This window comes from Ailuropoda melanoleuca, chromosome 19, assembly GCF_002007445.2.
Source record: "Ailuropoda melanoleuca isolate Jingjing chromosome 19, ASM200744v2, whole genome shotgun sequence".
NCBI classification, from domain to species: domain Eukaryota; kingdom Metazoa; phylum Chordata; class Mammalia; order Carnivora; family Ursidae; genus Ailuropoda; species Ailuropoda melanoleuca.
In genome coordinates this window covers 21,679,292-21,693,251 of record NC_048236.1, presented here as the reverse complement: position 1 = coordinate 21,693,251, position 13,960 = coordinate 21,679,292, and the positions used below count along the sequence as shown (strand labels likewise).

Below are 13,960 nucleotides of genomic sequence, written 5' to 3'. Positions count from 1 at the left end.
TTCCATACAAATTTAAGGACTATTTGTTCCAGTTCTTTGAAAAATGTCCTCGGTATTTTGATCGGGATAGCATTGAAAGTGTAGATTGCTCTGGGTAGTATGGACATTTTAACTATGTTAATTCTTCCAATCCATGAGCATGGAATATTTTTCCATCTTTTTATGTCTTCCTCAATATCTTTCAAAAGTGATCTATAGTTTCTAGGATATAGGTCCTTTACGTCTCTGGTTAAGTTAATTCCAAGGTAACGTATGGTTTTTGGTGTTATTGTAAATGGGATGGATTCCCTAATTTCTCTTTCTTCAGTCTCGTTATTCGTGTATAGAAATGCAACTGATTTCTGGGCATTGATTTTGTATCCTGCCACCTTACTGAATTGTTCTATAACTTCTAATAGTTTGGGAGTGGATTCCTTTGGGTTTTCCATATAGAGTATCATGTCATCTGCAAAGAGAGACAGTTTGACTTCTTCTTTGCCGATTTGGATACCTTTGATCCCTTTTTGTCTTCTGATTGCTGTTGCAAGGACTTCTAGTACTATGTTGAATAATAGTGGCGAGAGTGGGCATCCTTGTCGTGTTCCTGATCTTAAGGGAAAGGCTTCCAGCTTTTCCCCATTGAGAATAATGCTTGCAGTAGGCTTTTCATAGATGGCTTTTATGAGATTGAGAAATGTACCCTCTATTCCTACACTCTGAAGGGTTTTAATCAGGAAAGGATGCTGTATTTTGTCAAATGCTTTTTCTGCATCAATTGAGAGGATCATATGGTTCTTGAGTCTTTTCTTGTTGATATGATGTATCACATTGATTGATTTGCGAGTGTTGAACCATGCTTGCATCCCAGGTATGAATCCCACTTGGTCATGATGGATAATCCTTTTAATGTACTGTTGGATTCTATTAGCAAGGATCTTGTTGAGGATTTTGGCATCCATATTCATTAGAGAAATCGGTCTGTAATTCTCCTTTTTGAGGGGGTCTTTGCCTGGTTTGGGGATCAAGGTAATATTAGCCTCATAGAAAGAGTTTGGTAGCTTTCCTTCTGTTTCTATTTTTTGAAATAGCTTTAGGAGAATAGGTATTATTTCTTCTTTGAATGTTTGGTAGAATTCCCCAGGAAAACCGTCTGGGCCTGGAGTTTTATTATTTGGAAGGTTGTTTATCACTGACTCAATTTCTTCATAGTTAATTGGCCTATTTAAGAAATCTATTTCTTCCTGTTTCAGTCTTGGTAGTTTATAGGTTTCCAGGAAGGCCTCCATCTCTTCCAGATTGCTTAGTTTTTTGGCATATAGCTGTTGATAAAAATTTCTAATAATCCTTCCAATTTCAATGTTGTTGGTCGTGACCTCTTCTTTTTCATTAATAATTTTATTAATTTCGGTCCTTTCTCTTTTCTTTTCGATAAGTCCTGCCAGTGGCCTGTCAATTTTATTGATTCTCTCAAAGAACCAGCTCCTGGTCATGTTTATTTGCTCTACTGTACTTCTGGTTTCTAATTGATTGATTTCTGCTNATTTCTGCTCTAATCTTGGTCAACTCCTTCCTTGTCAGTGGGTTAGGCCTGTCCCTCTGTTGCTGTTCCAGTTTCTTGAGGTGAGAATATAGAAACTGCATTTTAGATTTTTCTATTCTTTTGAGTGAGGCTTGGATGGCTATGTATTTCCCCCTTAGGACTGCCTTTGCAGTATCCCATAGGTTTTGGACCGTTGTGTATTCATTCTCGTTGGTCTCCATAAATTGTTTAAATTGCTTTTTGATTTCCTGGTTCATCGAGTCATTCTTGAGCAGGATGGTTCTTAGTCTCCAAGTGTTTGAGTCNGTCATTCTTGAGCAGGATGGTTCTTAGCCTCCAAGTGTTTGAGTTTCTTCCAGGTTTTTCCTTGTGGTTGAGTTCCAATTTCAGAGCGTTGTGGTCTGAGAATATGCAGGGGATAATTTCAATCTTTTGGTATTGGCTGAGACCTGTTTTGTGTCCCAGAGCATGATCTATTCTTGAGAATGTTCCATGGGCATTTGAATAGAATGAGTATTCTTTGGTTCTGGGGTGTAGTGTTCTATATATATCTATGAGGTCCAACTCGTCGAGTATGGCATTCAAAGCCTTTGATTCTTTGCTTAGTTTTTGCCAGGGTGTTCTGTCTATTTCTGATAGTGGGGTGTTGAGGTCCCCTACTATTACTGTGTTCTTATCTATATGTCTCTTTATTTTGGTTACGAGTTGGCTTGTGTATCTTGCTGCTCCCCTGTTGGGGGCATATATATTTATAATTTTCATGNATCTATGAGGTCCAACTCGTCGAGTATGGCATTCAAAGCCTTTGATTCTTTGCTTAGTTTTTGCCAGGGTGTTCTGTCTATTTCTGATAGTGGGGTGTTGAGGTCCCCTACTATTACTGTGTTCTTATCTATATGTCTCTTTATTTTGGTTAAGAGTTGGCTTGTGTATCTTGCTGCTCCCCTGTTGGGGGCATATATATTAATAATTGTCATATCCACTTGTTGAATACTTCCTTTAAGAATAATATAGTGCCCTTCTGTATCTCTCTCTATGGCCTCTAGTTTAAAATCCAGTCTATCTTATCTGATATGAGAATTGCTACTCCAGCTTTCTTTTGAGGTCCATTTGCGTGGAAGATGGTACTCCATCCCCTTACTCTAAGTCTGAATGCATCTTTGGGTTCAAAATGAGTCTCTTGTAGACAGCAAATGGATGGGTCATGTCTTTTTATCCAATCTGCAACCCTGTGGCGTTTTATGGGAGAGTTTAAGCCATTTAGATTGATAGAGATTATTGACAGATATGATTTTAATGATGCCATTTCTCTTTAAAGTCTTTGTATCGGTTGTGACTTGCTACTCTGTATTTCTCTTGGGGCCTTTTTACCTTTATAGAACCCCCCTTAATATCTCCTGTAGGGCTGGTTTCGTGGTTATGAAATTGGTTAATGACTGGCGATTCTGGANGCTTTGCTGGATAAAGGATCCTTGGCTGCATGTTTTTCTCTGAAAGAGCTTTAAAAATGCCCCCCCAACCCTTTCTCTCATTCCAGGTCTGTGTAGACAGGTCTCATGTAATTCTGACACCTTTTCCTTGGTACATGAGAAATTTCTTTGCCCTGGCCGCTTTCAATACTGTATCTTGGATCTAATATTTGCGAATTGCACTATGACGTGACGTGGCGTAGGTTTGTTGTGGTTGAGCTTGGGTGGGGTCCTCTCTGCCTCTTGGACACGAATGTTTGTTTCCCTTGCTAGATTAGGGAAGTTTTCAGCTACAATTTGTTCAAATATCTCTTCTAGACCTCTGTTTTTCTCCACCCCCTCAGGGATGCCGATGATTCTGACATTGGATCGTTTCATAGAGTCAGTAATCTCCCGTAATCTACATTCATGGGCATGGAATTTTTTAAGACCAGCTTCTATTTTTGTTTTTTCTTCTACTAACCCATCCTCCAATTCGCTAATGCGTTCCTCTGCCTCGATGACCCTGGCTGCCCGAGCCTCTAGTTTTGACTGCATTTGGCTCATAGAATTTTTAATTTCTGTCAGATTCGCTCTCATTTCTGCCCTTAGGGATTCTATATTCTCAGTAACATTTTCGTTAATACTTTTTTCAAGTTTACTCATCATCTTGACCATTGTTGCCCTGAATTCCATTTCTGATAATTGGGATACATCCATATGTATTAATTCTGTGGCAGAGGCCACAGACTCATTATCTTTTCTTTGCTGGGGGGGGACTTCTCCTTCTCGTCATTCTGATGAGGAGAGATTGCGGGGCTGTCCAGAGCCCAAATTATTGACTGGGACCCAGGCTGTGCGCCCTTGTCTTATAGAGATGTTAGGGATGTGGACTTCTTCTTTAAAGATTTTATTTATTTATTTGAGAGAGAGAGACAGACAGTCAGCAGGAAAGGGAACCCAAGCAGGGGAGTGGGAGAGGAAGAAGCAGGCTCCCAGCGGAGAAGCCCGATGAGGGACTCCTTTCCGGAATGCTGTGATCACGCCCTAATCCGAAGACAGGCAATTAATGACTGCACCACCCAGGTGCCCCGGGTTGTGGGCTTCTTGATTTTTCAGCCTGCCTTCTGGGGGAGGGGTCTGCCACGCCGATACTCAGGAAACCCTGTTTGGGTAGAGTCTCCGTGTCCCCTGTGAGGGGGGATGGTGATGGGCACCCTGTGAGCCGGTATTTCCGGGCATTTGCTCTCTGGCGGCTTTCCCTGGCGGTCTGCTGTGCCTCTTCTGAGAGCCAGAGCAGTAGCGGCTGAAATTCAGCCTATGTCACAGAACGGAGGGATTGCGGCCCGTTCTCCACTGATGTTCTGGCCACTTGAACTCTGTTTCTGTTGGTGCTGCTCAACCCTGCAGCATCCCGGGCTGTGCGCCCCACACCCTGTGTCCCAGCCCTCACTTCCAGGGCTGGCGCGTCTCTGTCCTTTGTGTTTCTAACCCCGCCAGCNTGAAATTCAGCCTATGTCACAGAACGGAGGGATTGCGGCCCGTTCTCCACTGATGTTCTGGCCACTTGAACTCTGTTTCTGTTGGTGCTGCTCAACCCTGCAGCATCCCGGGCTGTGTGCCCCACACCCTGTGTCCCACCCCTCACTTCCAGGGCCGGCGCATCTCTGTCCTTTGTGTTTCTAACCCTGCCAGCCAGCAGCCACCCCGTGCGCACTCCCAGAGCTCCCGGTCTCAGTCTGGATCCAGTGAGCACACCGGAGTTCCGGAGCTCCGTGAGAAGTTTGGTAGCATGCGCCCCCGGCTCACGGTCTCAGTCTGCTGTCTCGAGGGTGCGGGTCACAGGCAGTTTGCACTTGTTTTATAGGGACCTTAGGGATGTCGGCTTCTGATTTTTCAGCCTGCCTTCTGGGCGAGGGGCCTGCCGTGCTGATATTCAGGAAACCCTGTTTGGGTAGAGTTGCCCTGTCCCTGTGAGGGGGGATGGGGATGGGCACAATGTGAGCTGGTATTTCTGGGCTTTTGTTCTCTGGTGGCTTTCCCTGGCAGTTTTTTGTGCCTCTTCTGAGAGTCAGAGCAGCAGTGGCCGTATCCTAGCCTCTCTCTCAGAGCTGAGAGATCGTAGTTTGCTCTCCAATGATGTTCTGGCCACTTTAACTCTGTTTCAATTGGTGCTGCTAAAAACCCTGCAGTGATCCAGGATGTGCTCCCCACAGCCTGTGTGCCAGCCCTCACTTCCAGGGCCAGTAAATCTCTGTCCTTTGTGCTTCTAACACTGCCCGCTGCCCCCAGTTCCCATGCGCGCTCCCAAGCTCCCTGTTTCAGTATGGTTCGCCTGTGCTCTGGAGCGCCAGTTTTCAGTCTGGTACACATTTGCACTCCTGAGCTCTCGGTTTCACTCTAGTTCGAGTGTGCGGTCGGGAGCTCCTGTTTTCAGTTTGGACAGGGGCGTTCCCAGGCTCACTATCTCAGTCCGCTCTCTTGCGGTTGCTGGTCTGAGAGTCCAGCCCGCTCCCCAGCACAAGGGGCTATTGCTTCCCGGTGCCTGAGTGCAGAGGCTCCCTCACCCTTCCCTTTATCTTCCTATATCTGTGCTTGGATTCACAGCTCCCCAGTTCGTACCTCAATTCTCAGCACTGGAGATGTTCATTTGTAGAGATCCAGATGTATCTTCCTGCATCTCAGGCTGATTCTGTGGGTGTTCAGAATGGTCTGGTAGATATCCAGCTCGACTCGGACCAGCTGAGAAAGGGTCGCCTACTCCTCCTCCATCTTTTCTCCTCCTTGCAGAAAGTGGTTGCCTTTCTGTTCATAGAGTTTCTGCTACTCTTTTCTTCATTCTCCAGTTGCATTCATAGGTATTCAGAATGGTTTGGTAGCTCTCTCACTGAATTCCTGGGACCAGACGAACTTTAGGTCTCCTGCTCCTCTGCCATCTTGGAATGCCGAGCTGGAGCTCAACTCCTGTTTTAAACTGGGTTCCTTGCAGAAAGTGGTGGCTATTCTTTTCTTAGTTGCTGCTATTCTTTTCTTCATTCTCCAGTTGAGTTTGTAGGTGTTCAGAATGGTCTAATAGCTATCTAGCTGCATTACTGGGACCAGACGAAATTTAAGCCTCCTGCTCCTCCGCCATCTTGGACTCCTCCCTTTCACTGTTTTTTACTTTTACTTCTCTCCTATTTCCACATCAACACCAATATACCTATTTAACAGTGTAATACATCACTGGCTTTGTCAATGTATTTCTATGGGTGGTTCTCTCTTTTCCTTTGGGCTACATAACTTTTCTTTCTTTTCTTTTTTTTCTTTTCTTTTCTTTCTTCTTAATTTTATAGAATAGGGAATTTGGACATCCTTTCTAGTAATAGATCTCAGTGATTCCTGAATGACATTCACAAGTGAATTCCTTTTCTTCTTTCAAAACTCTCTTCCAAGTCATTTTTCCCCCTAGAGGATACTCTGAATACATCTCCCTATGGTAAATTACTCTCACTATGGTAAATTTTTTTTAGTCATTCATAGAAAAATCACTTAGTAAACACCTAAGGGTACATTCCAGGTACCTAAGGGTACATTCCAGGTACCCTTTGAAGAACTGAGGATACAGAAGTGAACAAAACAAAATTCTTGCTTCATAGACTTAACTATAGTGAAGGGGGCAGGGAGAGAGACAATAGACACATAAATATATAATATGCTGGATGGTAATCTGTGCTCTGATAAGTAACTCACGCTGACACGAAAGACTTGGAAGTGAATGAGTTGTAATTTTACATACTGGGAAGCCTTCACCAATAAGATGATCTTTGATCAGAGATCTGAAGGAAGTTGATCACATAAAAGATAAGAGTAAAGTCACAATAAAAATGAATGAACACCAAGTTTCTCTAATTTTTCTTTGGTGTTATTCAGTTCTGAATAAATTCAATCCACATGCTATCCTTATTACACTCTTCTTTTTTTTTTTTAAAGATTTTATTTATTTAATCAACAGATATAGAGACAGCCAGCAAGAGAGGGAACACAAGCAGGGGGAGTGGGAGAGGAAGAAGCAGGCTCATAGCGGAAGAGCCTGATGTGGGGCTCGATCCCATAAGGCCGGGATCACGCCCTGAGCCGAAGGCAGACGCTTAACCGCTGTGCCACCCAGGCGCCCCTTATTACACTCTTCTTATCTTAGTGCTTTCCAATGGTTTTAGCTGGACCTACCCTAGAATCAACTGGAGTGCTTATTAAAAATGTAGAAGTCCTTGACTCCACAAATTTTGAGATTGGGGCTATACCTAGGAACGTGCATTTTAATTATTTCTGCCGCCACCCAACCGTTTCTATCCACATCAAATCTGAAGAAAAACTGCTCAAGAGACACGCAACAGAAATTATATGTTTCTTTACCTCGTTTTTCTTCAAATTTTCAAAAGCCTAGTGCTCATATGCCATAGCAACTTCGAGGTCTGGAAGTTTTGTACCTTTCATAGTCCTCTTAAAACAATATATCCTCTTGTCTATAGAGGCAAAGCAAGCAAACAGATAAAGGATCTAAGGGCATGAAGAAGGGCAGTGACTTCATCATGACTATATCAACGTTTCCAGTTTTCTGACTCAGATGTTCCAGGATGACTCTCTCTGTCACATCTTCTAGTGCATTGCACATTGATTTCTTGAGTGTAGATGGGAGGAAGGTTGTTCAATGGACACTTCACTATCTTTAATTTTCAAAAATTTAGACATAAAGGCTTTGTATTAAAAATACCTGAGCTTTGCTAAGCTTATGCTCCCTTTCTTTCCCAACTAAAGCTTAATTGTAGTTATTATATAACTGCACAAATAGATTTTGGGAATTTCTTGAAAACATTTCCAAAATGATTGACCTGACCCACAGAAGATTATATCTTGCATATAATTTTAATACTACTTGAGAAAAGACACATTAAAAAAAGTCTAAGGAATGCATGTTAGGGAAGGTAAGATCTTGTGGATGTAAATTTTTCCATAGTCAAATCTATGAAAGGTCACTAAAAGCTGATCAGTGAGAGTATTTCTTTTAACATATAAATGGCTTCATAGTCCCTGAAGGTGTAATATACCACCCAAGGGTATGATACAGTTGAAAAAGGTGTATGAAGCTCAAGAACAGAAAATGATCTGTTGAATGTTGTCCAAATCCTTTTTCAAGATTATGGTAAGCATTGTTCCATATTTTCATATTTTTAAATGATCTTAAAAACAACTAAATCTGGTTCTAACACTTTCTCTCTTTCTTTTCTTTCTTTCTCCTTTTTTTTTTTTTGAAAACGTAGCTGACATATACTTGAAGTCTAAAGAGCATCATTAAAACTTCAATACTGTGTTCGTACTTAATAGGAGAATGGATACAAAGGAATTTTTGGATAGATTTACGAGGGTTCTGTAGAAAGCATCACATTGAGAACCAGTCAGTATGGAAAAGAAGGAGCTGACTTTCACTAACACAAACTGATATAGAGACCACTGAAGTGAAAAATGCAGAATATTGTTTTATCAGGATGAGTCACACCCATGTTGCATAGCTCTTCTTGGGGAGTTGGCAGCTACTTAACTGGAACATAAAGAAACAGTGTATATTTAATTCACCTTCTGCTATGTGGTTACTCACTAGCCCACATTAACCAGATGACACAATTTTTGTGGATGTGATAACAGCTTGCTTCTCTAATTTCTGAGATATATCACTAACCTGAAGGTACATTATTTCCCAATGAATAATGCCTATTTGACATATGAGATATAGTAAAAAGCCGAACCACTATCAGGAATTATTTGTACGTTGTGTTCTTCAAAGAAAATCATTGCCTCCACGTAGGTGTCTTAGAGTGTCTTACCCATATATGATCATATGGTTACATCATTTCCAACAATGTGTGCACAGGAATCTGGTGCACCTCCCAACAAACACATGGGTTTCCTAGGGGGAGAAACTCCCCAAGCATTTCCAATGAGTTGGAGTGGCAAATAGCTTTAATATAAATAAATAACTAGATTTCATATAGATAAAACATACAGCTTAAATCTTTTCCTTTTACAGCTAAGGGGATATTATAATGTATCTTAATAATGCTTTTATGGGATTGTAGCAGAGGCAAGGGCAACAGTGGTGTTTTGCACTGTCTATCAGCTGCCGGCAGAGAAGTTTTACTAAATTGCTTCAAAAGCACAACATATCTACAAATGCCAGAGTTGCCCCTGACGTCCAGCACCTGGTCCACAAGGCCCTTCCTGTCATCACCAAGGTGGTGCTATCTTGTGACATCCTCTGATTTTTCCTGACATGTCACGACCACTTCACTATGGCCATTCTCATTGTCTAGTGATTCCTTTAATCAAGTTCCTAAAGTGCTGGTATGATAATCAGCAGGACAAAATTTAATCTCTAGTTGCTAATTCTTATTGAATAATATATCATCACTATTGTATTATGTTTGATTCAAAATGGCACTGTTAATGTTTATATATATATATTATCTTCATAATCTAAAATTAATTTTGCAATGTTCCAATGCAGGGTTATTAGTTTTCTACTGCTGCTGTAACAGATTACCATAAACAGCAGCATAGAATAATATAAATTTATTATCTCACAGTTTCTGTAGGTCAGAAGTCTGGTGAGCTCAGCTGGATCTCTTGCTCAAGAGATTCACGAGGCTGAAATCAAAGTATTGGCAGGATTGCACTACTTTCTGGAGGATCTAAGGATAAATCCATATTCAGGCTCATTGAGGTTTCAGCAAAATTCAGTTCCTTGCAGTTGTAGTACTGAGGTCCATATTTCCTTCCTGGTTGGCAACCATGGGTTGTTTTCAGCTTTTAGAGCCTGCCTATACCCCTTGCTTCTGGTTCTCTTCCTCCATCGTCAAAGTTAGCAATGGTAGTTGAGTCTTTATTCTGTTGTATTTCTGACCAAAGCTGTAGGGAAAAGCTATCCACTTTTAATGGTTCTGGTGATTATATTGGACCTACCCAGATAATCCAAGATAATTTCCCCATCTCAATGTCCTTACCCTTTATCACATCTGCAAAGTCCCTTTGACATGTAACACATCAGGTTCTGGACAGTAGGACATGGGCATTTTGCAGGAAGGGGGAGCATGAATCTGTGCACCATGTAGGGGTTAACTAACTCTATACCCTGGAATCCAATTCTGGCCACCTATTTTTGTAACTAAAATTTCATTGTAGAGTCACACCCATTTGTTTATATATTGTCTGGCTACTTTCATGCTCCAACAGCAGAATTGAATAGATGGGACAGAGGCCATTATGGCTCATACGTCTAAAAATATTTGCTATATGACTCCTAACTGAAAAAGTTGGCTGATCGCTGCTCCAAAAATAGCATAATTATTCTAAAATCTTTTTGAAAAATGTTGACTAGCTATTATGAATCAAAATAAACTGAATTCGGAATGTAAGTGGGAAGGTTGCTTACTCAAACTGAGGAATTTAGGATATAACCAAAAAACAAAACAAAACAAAACAAAAAAAACTGTAGCTAGGGAACAACTTCTATCTCAATTTCTGCCAATGGCAGAGCCATCAATCTGCTTGTCTAGTTAGCATGTCAAGACTCTTCCATAATACCAAGAGCTTTAAGCAGGGGGGAAAAATCAGAAATCTCTTTTAAATGGACAAAAGCTAGGGTAGAAAAGTAATTCAAAAAGTAAAGGGATACAAACACCCCTTCGTAGAAATTATAGATGCATAGACTGAACTTCCTCAAGCTTTGCCAAGTGATTTTTAATTCCTTAGGTTATTATCAGTCTTTGGTATTCATCAAAATACTCACTGATGAGTGTTGAAATCTCTTCATTGTTTCTCATGCTTATCTAATGGTAACAAGCATATTCATTATAGTCTTCCATTGTGTTTTCAGCTATGATTTACAAAGGCCATGGCTCAGGATTAATTTTAGTTTATACACACAAACACAAACTCCTTCATTTGTTAGCTTGATCCTGTTAGTATGCAAGCAAATATGGCAAAGAAAACAAAACCTACAAGCCCAAATTCCCATGAGATTTTTTGTGAATATGACCAATTTGAGAACTACAAATAAACTTTGTGGATTTTTTTCAATGCTGAAAGACAGCAGTATCATGTTACCTACACCACCAGAGTCATTACTCAGAGGAAGAAAAAAAAAGAAAAAAAAGAAAGGCAAGACTGCAGAGACTGCAGGCCAGCATAGTCCAATCAGTCTTTCCACTAGAAATGGAACTACATAAAAATATTCCTAAATTTGGAAAAGAATACATTTTCAGGCTAACAAAGTTGATAGAGTATGAGCTAACTAAAATATATTTATTTTCTTATTCTTCTAACTCATCTTTAAGGATGGAGATGTTATGCACCTTAGAAAGTCATAGCAGGCTCAGATCTGTCAGATCCAAGTCATCCTAATGCAAATGTGTGTGTGTGTGTGTGTGTGTGAGTGTGCATATAAGGTCATTCTACTATACTTATTTGGGACCCAATAATTATTTTCAATAAAATTAGTAACTTCCCGTACTCCTTAGATAATCTAACAATATTGATAACCATAAATGTCACACTGAAGAAACCTTAAGTAACATGAAAAATAAAATTCTTTTTCTGGGAAAGCAAATTTGCTATATTTTTAAAAGCAGACAATTGCTATGCCTAAGTACTAAGGACTATAGACCCTGACTCTATAGGTCATCACAATAAAGCCATAAGCCCTCCAAACCCGAACTAAGAATAACATCTTAGTCATTAATGATTAATGTGCTGGGTAAAACTGCAATCGGCTTTGCTAAACACAACTTGGAATTTCAAGATTCCATATTCTACTACCTATTCCTACCAGTTCCCAAGGGCCCTATTATATTTGACATGCTTTAAATGCTATTTGTTAAAAAGCTTTTTAAAAGAACACATTTTGTTTAGGAAATGTTAACAGGCTTTTCCCTAGTCTCACTATAACTATTCTCATTCTTCATTTTTTTTCTACATGGTATATGAAGTAGATATAATTTGCAAGTCATTATTGTTTTCTGAGCTCAGGAAAGTGTGGCACATACTTTTGATATAAGAAAATAGGTGAAAGTAGACTTGATATTTGAAATATATCTAAAACAGTTCAGTTTTGAAGACAAAAACAGTGATTATATATATAGTTATAATTAAATTTCAGCTTGTTCTAATCAATTTCTATTTTCATGTTTAAGATGTATCTTTTTTTCACATTTTAGAGAAGACCGTTATATTTCACTATAGGCTCTTTGATGATCTCTTCAATGGAAATAAGCTAAAATCAATATATAAAGCATATTTTTATACTAAAACTGGTAATAAATACTAGGATACTCAACAAATCAGTTACATATCCCTTCCCTCAGTGAGTAGTATAGTATTTTACAAACTCTAATTTGGGTGATAAGTATAAATACAACAAGCATTAGAAATTCAAAACAGGAGAGCAAGAAGGACTATATGTATTGTATGGAGGAAGTGTTAGAGGTATTTATAAAATAAAGGGGAGAAATGAGGGATCCCGCCACCCAGAGAGGCTCCATCGCGCAGTTGTTAATTGGGCTGGCCTCTGAGGGCAGCTGGCACTGCAAGCAGGGGAGAGTAGAAGTGAGTGAGAACAATTGGCAGCATTTTCTTCTCCAGCATAAGCTTTTCTTCTTCCTCTCCTTCTCCCTCAGACCCCCTTTCAACAGATTTGTCTATATTCTTTTAAATGGAGGTCTTCTAGAGCAGAGATTGTATTGTTTAGAAAATTTCGTCAACTCATTCACTCAAAATATTGAAAGACAGAGTTAGTTCTAAGTGACTTGTGATAATTATCTCACCATTCTTATATTCTGACTTTACCTGCCACTCCAAGTGTCCAGCTGTTGCTTAATAAAATGTATTGATGATACTCTGGTTTTCATAGGTGAAAAGTAATTTACTTTCTGTACATGGTTTATCTCCTTTGTAAATTGGCTGACAGAATATCCCCCCAGAAGGGAAGTTCAACTCAAAGCTTAAATCTGTTCATTTCAAATTGTTTTACTGAATTAACATTAGTGAGACTGTTTTGTCAACACTATTTTTGAGGTTACTCATTCTTTAACTTATAAAAATTTGTCATTTAATTAATATGTTCTTTAAATTCTCAACAGTGACTTTACTTAGGAAAGTATTGTTGATGTTCACTTACATGTATTCTCCATAAGAAACATGATATTTATTCTGACTTTTTTTTTTTTTTTAGTAAACAATTCAGGGAACTAGTATCTCTTTCTATTTTTCACCAATGCTTGTAACTGGTAGACATTACCATAACAAACAATAAAAACAAACACATAAGTAAATAAATATTTTTTAAACAGATTTTGAACCTACAAAAAAATAACTTCCTTACTCAAAAGCAATGTTAAAGGAATTCCCAGTGTTCAGTGCAGTGATGAGATTAGGTAGAGATGAGATTATTCTTAGCATAAAGGAGGTAGATTTTATAGAAATAAAACACATTCTTGAAATTAAATAGAACCGGTATGGTCACATTTTGGTAAAAGCTGAAAAAGACCTAACAGTTTAAGTATTAGTTGTGATGTTTAAAAGTCATTACTAAGAGATTTGCGATTTTCATTAAACAATCTAGGAAGCCAGAGCATCTTAGTAAAAAGTGGTCCACAGGGAAGATAATTGTCATTTTTTATAAAACCAAGATTGATTTTCTTTTTGGAAGCGAGAAATTGTAAAATAGGAGAGAATATATAGGTTTTGTAAACCAAAGGATGGGAGTATAAATTCTGTTGTGTCATTCATTAAGTTTATCGATTTGGGAAAATGACACTCTGTTCTTCTGTTACTTGTATGTAAAGGTCAGCTTCACAGAAACTTTGCAAGGAATTTAAAAGAAAAACAACTGTGTATACGCAACACATGAGAGTGGTTCACTTTAATACAGGGAGTATCAAAGTATAATCAGGAGAGCCTTAAT

At 39.4% G+C, this 13,960-nt stretch overlaps 1 protein-coding gene across 5 annotated transcripts in view; it reads right to left on the bottom strand.

The window, feature by feature from the left end:
- The window catches only part of ADGRB3 (adhesion G protein-coupled receptor B3), a 697,114-nt gene that overhangs the window by 289,387 nt on the left and 393,767 nt on the right, over positions 1–13,960 (bottom strand). The window lies entirely within an intron of this gene.